At 46.5% G+C, this 7,278-nt stretch overlaps 1 long non-coding RNA gene across 1 annotated transcript; it reads right to left on the bottom strand.

Annotated features, from left to right (window-relative positions):
* Positions 1-1,733: 1,733 nt before the first annotated feature.
* LOC121927657 lies at positions 1,734-4,490 on the bottom strand. The gene is made up of 3 exons (XR_006103291.1): positions 4,425-4,490; positions 3,151-3,284; positions 1,734-1,911 (listed from the first exon to the last, which is right to left on the bottom strand). It is a non-coding gene; the product is annotated as an uncharacterized LOC121927657 (long non-coding RNA).
* Positions 4,491-7,278: the final 2,788 nt, after the last annotated feature.

Genomic DNA, 7,278 nt, shown 5'->3' with positions numbered 1-7,278 from the left:
AAGATATTGATTTTCCATTAATCATTACTGATAACTTATCTAACTTAACCATATCATATAGCTTAGTAAGCCAGTCATCAATTGTTGGAGTATTTAATACATGTTAAATTTTAATGTGTAACATTTTTAACTTTTTTAAATTGTTTAATTGTTTTTTAAACTTTGTGTCTACATTTTAATTATATATCTATATCTATATATATCTATATCTATCTATCTATCTTGTACTGATTTAATTTAAATTCACATTTTTCCATTTTTGTGCATAGATGATCCTTGCTGATGTCATAATATAAAAAATAATCTTCAAATATTTCTTTTCTGACTTATCAACAAACATAAATAACACGTTGAGAAGATGTATTTCCAGACACATCAGCATATTTATATTAAGAGTCTTGGAAACCATTACATGAATTTTTAACCAGAATTTCTTAGGCTTAAAAGAGAACTGCTGCATATGATAGAGCGTTCCCAGGTTTTCTCAGTGTTTCCAACAGTTATGTTCCTTGTTTTTATACATTTTGGCTAACTTCACTGGTGTAAGGTGCCATCTAAATAACATTTAATAATAATTTTATTTCAGATCATAACAGAATATACATTTTATATTTTCCCCCATGATTTCCCTCAATTTTGTAAATTAATAGGGTGGCCAGTGTCCTGTGCCCATTTTATCATCACTTCTTTATCTCCTGATATTTGGTCAGCTTTTCTAAAGACTTATGACTAATATGGTTATTTCCCCTCCTTTTTGTGTTTTTTTTTCTCTGCTTTTGTTATACTGGAACATTATTATGTGTAACTGAGATCCCTTTTAAATGTATATACAAAAAAATAAATAATATTATTATATTTTTAAAAAGAAGAGGAGAGGGGTGACTGAGCTGAGGAAAACAGAAAAGAAAAACACAGAGAATGACTTCTTAGACATCCTGACCAAATGCTTTCTCTTTCTGGAGCATAAAATGTGAATAGGCTTCTATAGGAGACACAGTTATTCAGTTTGGAGGCCAGCCAGTTACATCCGCAGGAATGAAGTCCCTCACAATAGGGCGAAACAGACAGGCATCCAGGAGTGGCCAAAAGCCATTGATGGCCCAATTGCCACAGGGCCATGGTGAACACACACTACGTCCTCAAGGGCGTCTCCTGCCATGGTCCAAAATGCACCAGGGCAAGAAGCAGAAAACAGCTGTTCCTTTTGGGTGGTTTTGGGCCACCTCGGGCGGCCCCAGGGCAGCCCCAGGATGGCTTCCATGAGCCAAGGACCATGCGTCATCTAAACGGCATGCTCCTGGAGCTGCCAGAAGCCTCTCATAGAATCATAGAGTTGGAAGAGACTGCAGGGGTGTCTGGGCATGTCTGAGGACAATGACTTGTTGGTCTACAACTAAAAGTAAAAGTTTCTTTGGGATCTGGAGGAGTTGGAGTACACAGTTTGCTCACTTCTGTCTTTAGAGGATCCACTTCTTAATTAGCTCTCAGGCATGTGAGTATCAGAGCCTGCCAAAAACCAGCTTTACTTTGCTGTCATCCCATGACAGAGGTCAAGCTCATGTAATTTTTCTGGATGGTTCAGATTCTCTCTTAAAACTGACATAGCTGTGCCCTGCTCAGCTTTAACCATCTCCAGACAATATTTACTGTACTGTTTTCAGCAAAGATTTCTATGTAACTTGGCTATTGTCACATTAATTACTTTTGTAAGTCTTTCCCCTTCAATACATAGTGAAAATATGTCTGACATAATTTACTCACATGGGTACTCATATCCTCCAACTTTCCCGATTTGGCAGGGACAGTCCTGATTAATCCTCTGTCATCCCACCTTTTCAGCTGCTTTTAAAATGTTTCAGTTTTTCTTTCCTTCTCCCTTTTTCTCCCTTTGTCTTCAGCTTACTTCAACTGCTGCAAATGGAGTTCAAAGCACAAAAGTATTAATGTATGTATAACTTTTGTATGTCTTTTAGATTATATTATACTGTTTAATGTAGGGATTTTAATTGTTTTAAAATGTTTATTATTAAGTTTTTTTTTAACTGACTTTGGGAGCCACCTTGGGATGCACTCTGGGAGAATAGTAGCATAAAAATGAAATAATAAATAAACAAATACATTTTTGCATTTAAATAAATAAATAAAGCTTGCACACAATCTATTCAGCAGTGGGAGAGAAGAAGAGGCATCTTGCCCTTCCTTGATGGTTCAGACAAAAGCAAACTGCTGCAGCTTGTCCTAGTTTGTCATTAATAACTTTAGCCATATTGCTTGCACTCTGATGTTTCTTGGCCACATATTTTAAGATTTTCATCTGTGAAACATTGGTGGATGCATGTATTGTTATTCCAGCATATGCTATGAACTTTTTGGCACCTTAGTGAAAGCGTTGGTGACAACAACTTTTGTTTTGCAGTATATTTGCATGGGCATGGAGATTGGGAGTGGGCAGGCTAGGCACTGTTGGACCCTTGCATGTTTCCATTGTTTTTATAGTGATATTTTCTTGACTCAGTTCCTTTCTGCTTTTTGTATGTTCTAAATTTACTGGTAGACCTGTTCCAAATGTACTGGTACACAAAAGACAAATCTCTTCCCTTCTGTATTGCTGTAACAGGTTATCTCTTCATTTAAACCAGCATTTGCCATTTTTTTCTGAGGTATAATTTGTGACCTGATCTGACCATCTAAAACACATTCAATTTATTTTTAATCAAACCAACAAAAGTCGATAGTAGGTTTTTAAAAAGAGTAGGCAATGTGTGGCCTTCTAGGTGTTGTTGGATTGCAGCTTCCATCAGCCCTCACCATTCATTAACTACAATTTATGGGAAATGTATTCCAAGTGGCTTACTACTGGCTTGTTCTAATAATAGTACTTGATACTGCAACCCAGAAGGGCCCCAGTGTTTAAAAAGCAATAAATGCCAAGTCGGAGAAGTGTTTATACAAAGCCAAGCTCTTGTATCCTATCTGAGGCTGAAGGTTCCACACTGCAACGTACAGTTTATTTGCTTCCTCCACCTAGTGGCTAATGCATGTAATTCAGCAGGCATACTTTATTGACACATTAACCTTCTGTATTAACATCTACATCAGCAGTTCTTAACCTGTGGTTTGCAGATCCGCAGGAGGCCACGATATACTCACAGGGAGTCCATGAAAGCTTGAGGGGTGCTGGGGCCACCTTCTTCCCATAGCAGAGTAGCCACATGACAGGAGCCAACGCAAAAGCAAGCTGGTTGGCTGGTTCTGCACATTGCCATTCAATCAAGGTGACCTAACTACAAAGGAGGACAAGGCACCCCAAAATGTAAGACATTCAAGAAAAATGGAGGAAGTTACAGAATAAAGCTAAAAACACACATGTAAATACCATCAGCCCTCAGTATGTGCAGACTTGCCATCCGCAGATCCAAGTATCCATGGATGGTAACCCAGTGTTGTCCCCAATGGTGGCATGGCTGTATACCACACCACTACAAGACAACTGAGGCTGTCCCTAATGGCAACATGGTCACATGCATGAACTACCATTGGGGACAATACGGGATTGAATTTCTGTGGATTTTGTTATCCGTGGGGGAGAGTCCAGAACTGAACCCCCGCGGATATCGAGGTCCAACTGCTTCTTAATTATGATGCTTCTTAATCATGCTCCAAATGGAGAACATTTTGAAATTCCTCCTGGACAGAAGGTTGAAATGTAGGGTGTGTACTGGAAAAGGAGGCCATCTGATCACCCTGCGTTCAATCCGCTCCAGCCACAAACTGTGAGAAGAAGTAGGAGAAAACTCTTCCCTCCTTCTCTGGTGCCTCTGAGGCAAGGTTTACCTTATGATGTAATTGTTAATAGTACAGTGTTCAGGTATATTACTATCCTCATCATCATCATTAGGGTTTTAGATCTTGAGTTAAGTCTTGTGGGTCTGCAGCAACAAAATACATTAAAAGTGATCTCTGATAAAGAAAAGGTTAATCACTGATCTGCATCATGACTTGTGTCACCTTTCTTCAATTATGTCCAAGTTTTCAACTGAATGCAAGATAAAACTTATGCGCAGTGCAGTTATACTCTGTAATTTAACAAAACTTTCTGGAATGAGAGAAATTCTTTCTACTTCCAATACTTTTTAAAGCTTTAGTTCTGCCAATCTATTATTCTGCTCATGGATCTTCTTTACAAGACCACATGATATGTTTAAAAAAAACCCTGATAATATTGTACTCATAATTGGGGAAGGAGTTCAAACCCAGATTTAATGCATTATTTAATCAAGCATTTTCTATAAAATCTCTTCGAGCTTTTTGGCCAACTGTTAACAATGTTGGCTTCATTGGATCTTGGCACTCAAGCAACAGACATGCTGGTTGGACTTAAAGGAGGCCAGTCACGCTTAAAAGGTGTTTTAAAATCCTTATACCCAGAATTCATATTAAGATGCTGAGCTGTCAGCTTTAGGCTGTGTAGATCAAAGTAGAAATCCAACCACCATCTTGAGGGGGAGTGAGGCCAGGCCTGGAAGAAAAGAGGGCCCTCCTCCAAACCACCATCCTTGAGGGGAGAGAGGCCAGGCCGGGAAGACAAAGAGCCTCCTCCAACCACCACCTTGAGGGGGAGGAGGCCAGGCCTGAAGCCAAAGAGCCCTCCTCCAACCACATCTTAAGGGGGAGAGAGGCCTGGCCTGAAGACAAAGAGCCCTCCTCCAACCACCATCTTGAGGGGGAGAGAGGCCAGCCTGGAAGACAAAGAGCCCTCCCTCCAGGCCAACCATCTTGAGGGGGAGAGAGGCCAGGCCTGGAAGACAAAGAGCCTCCCCAGCCACCATCTTGAGGGGAGAGAGCCTGGCCTGGAAAGACAAAAGAGCCCTCCTCAACCACCATCTTGAGGGGGAGAGAGGGCCTGGCCTGGAAGACAAAGAGCCCCTCCTCCACCACCATCTTGAGGGGGAGAGAGGCCAGGCCTGGAAGACAAAGAGCCTCCTCCGGCCACCATCTTGAGGGGGAGAGAGGCCAGGCCTGGAAGACAAAGAGCCCCCTCCAGCCACCATCTTGAGGGGGAGAGAGCAGGCCTGGAAGACAAAGCCCTCCTCCAACTACCCATCTTGAGGGGAAGAGGCCTGGCCGGAAGACAAAGAGCCCTCCTCCAACCACCATCTGAGGGGGAGAGAGGCCTGGCCTGGAAGCAAAGAGCCCTCCTCCAGCCACCATCTTGGAGGGGGAAAGAGGCCTGGCCTGGAAGAACAAAGAGCCCTCCTCCAGCCACATCTTGAGGGGGAGAGAGGCCAGGCCTGGAAGACAAAGAGCCCCCTCAGCCACCATCTTGAAGGGGAGAGAGGCCTGGCCTGGAAGAAAAAGAGCCTCCTCAACCACCATCTTTGAGGGGGAGAGGCGCCTGGCCTGGAAGACAAAGAGCCTCCTCCGCCACATCTTGAGGGGGAAGAGGCCTGGCCTGGAAGACAAAGAGCCCTCTTCCAACCACATCTTGAGGGGAGAGAGGCTGCCCTGGAAACAAAGAGGCCCTCCTCCAACCACCATCTTGAGGGGGAGAAGGCCTGCCTGGAAGAAAAAAGAGCCCTCCTCCAACACAATCTTGAGGGGGAGAGAGGCCGGCCTGGAAGACAAAGAGCCCTCCTCCAGCCACATCTTGAGGGGAGAGAGGCCTTGCCTGGGAAGACAAAGAGCCCTCTTCCAACACATCTTGAGGGGGAGAGAGGCCGGGCCTGAAGACAAAGAGCCCTCCTCCAACCACCAATCTTGAGGGGGAGAGAGGCCTGGCCTGGAAGACAAAGAGCCCTCCTCCAACCACCATCTTGAGGGGAGAGAGCCTGGCCTGGAAGACTAGAGACCCTCCTCCATCCACCATCTTGAGGGGGAGAGAGGCCTGGCCTGGGAAGACAAGAGCCCTCCACCAACCATCTTGAGGGGGAGAAGGCCTGGCCTGGAAGAAAAGAGCCCCCCTCCCACCAGCCACCATCTTGAGGGGGAGAGGGCCGGCTGGAAGACAAAGAGCCCTCCTCCAACCACCATCTTGAGGGGAGAGAGAAGCCAGGCCTGGAAGACAAAGAGCCCTCCTCCAACCACCATCTTGAGGGGGAAGACGCCTGGCCTGGAAGCAAAAGAGCCCTCCTCCAACCACCATCTTGAGGGGGAGAGAGGCCTGGCCTGGAAGACAAAAGCCCCCTCCAACCCAACCACCATCTTGAGGGGGAGAGAGGCCAGGCCTGGAAGACAAAGAGCCCTCCTCCAACCACCATCTTGAGGGGAGAGAGGCCAGGCCTGGAAGACAAAGAGCCCTCCTCCAACCACATCTTGAGGGGGAGAGAGGCCAGGCCTGGAAGACAAAGAGCCCCTCCTCCAACCACCATCTTGAGGGGGAGAGAGGCCTGGCCTGGAAGACAAAGAGCCCTCCTCCAACCACCATCTTGAGGGGGAGAGAGGCCTGGCCTGAAGACAAAGAGCCTCCTCCAACCACCATCTTGAGGGGGAGAGAGGCCAGGCCTGGAAGACAAAGAGCCCACCTCCAACCACATAGCCTTGAGGGGGAGAGAGGCCAGGCCTGGAAGACAAAGAGCCCTCCTCCAACCACCATCTTGAGGGGGAGAGAGGGCCTGGCCTGGAAGAAAAAGAGCCCTCCTCCAGCCACCATCTTGAGGGGGAGAGAGGCCAGGCCTGGAAGAAAAAGAGCCCTCTCCAACCACCATCTTGAGGGGGGGAGAGGCCAGGCCTGGAAGAAAAAGAGCCTCTTCCATCCACCACTTGAGGGGGAGAGAGGCCAGGCCTGGAAGAAAAAAGAGCCCTCCCAACCACCATCTTGAGGGGGAGAGAGGCCAGGCCTGGAAGACAACAAAGAGCCCTCCGCCAACCACACCTCTTGAGGGGGAGAGAGGCCAGGCCGGAAAGAAAAGACCCTCCTCCAACCACCATCTTGAGGGGGGAGAGGCCTGGCCTGAAGACAAAGAGCCCTCCTCCAACCACCATCTTGAGGGGGAGAGAGGCCTGGCCTGGAAGAAAAAGAGCCCTCCTCCATCCACCATCTTGAGGGGAGAGAGGCCAGGCCTGGAAGAAAAAGACCCTCCTCCAACCACCATCTTGAGGGGAGAGACGCCTGGCCTGGAAGAAAAAGAGCCTCCTCCAACAACCATCTTGAGGGGGAGAGAGGCCAGGCCTGGAAGACAAAGAGCCCCCTCCAACCACCATCTTGAGGGGGAGAGAGGGCCTTGCAATTTCACTGTAACCGCTATGATCATTGCGGAATAGCGGTCTATAAATAAAACT

The sequence above is a fragment of the Sceloporus undulatus genome, chromosome 4 (assembly GCF_019175285.1).
Source record: "Sceloporus undulatus isolate JIND9_A2432 ecotype Alabama chromosome 4, SceUnd_v1.1, whole genome shotgun sequence".
NCBI classification, from domain to species: Eukaryota; Metazoa; Chordata; class Lepidosauria; order Squamata; family Phrynosomatidae; genus Sceloporus; species Sceloporus undulatus.
Note: the sequence above shows the minus strand (reverse complement) of the source record. Positions and strands in the feature narration are given on the sequence as shown.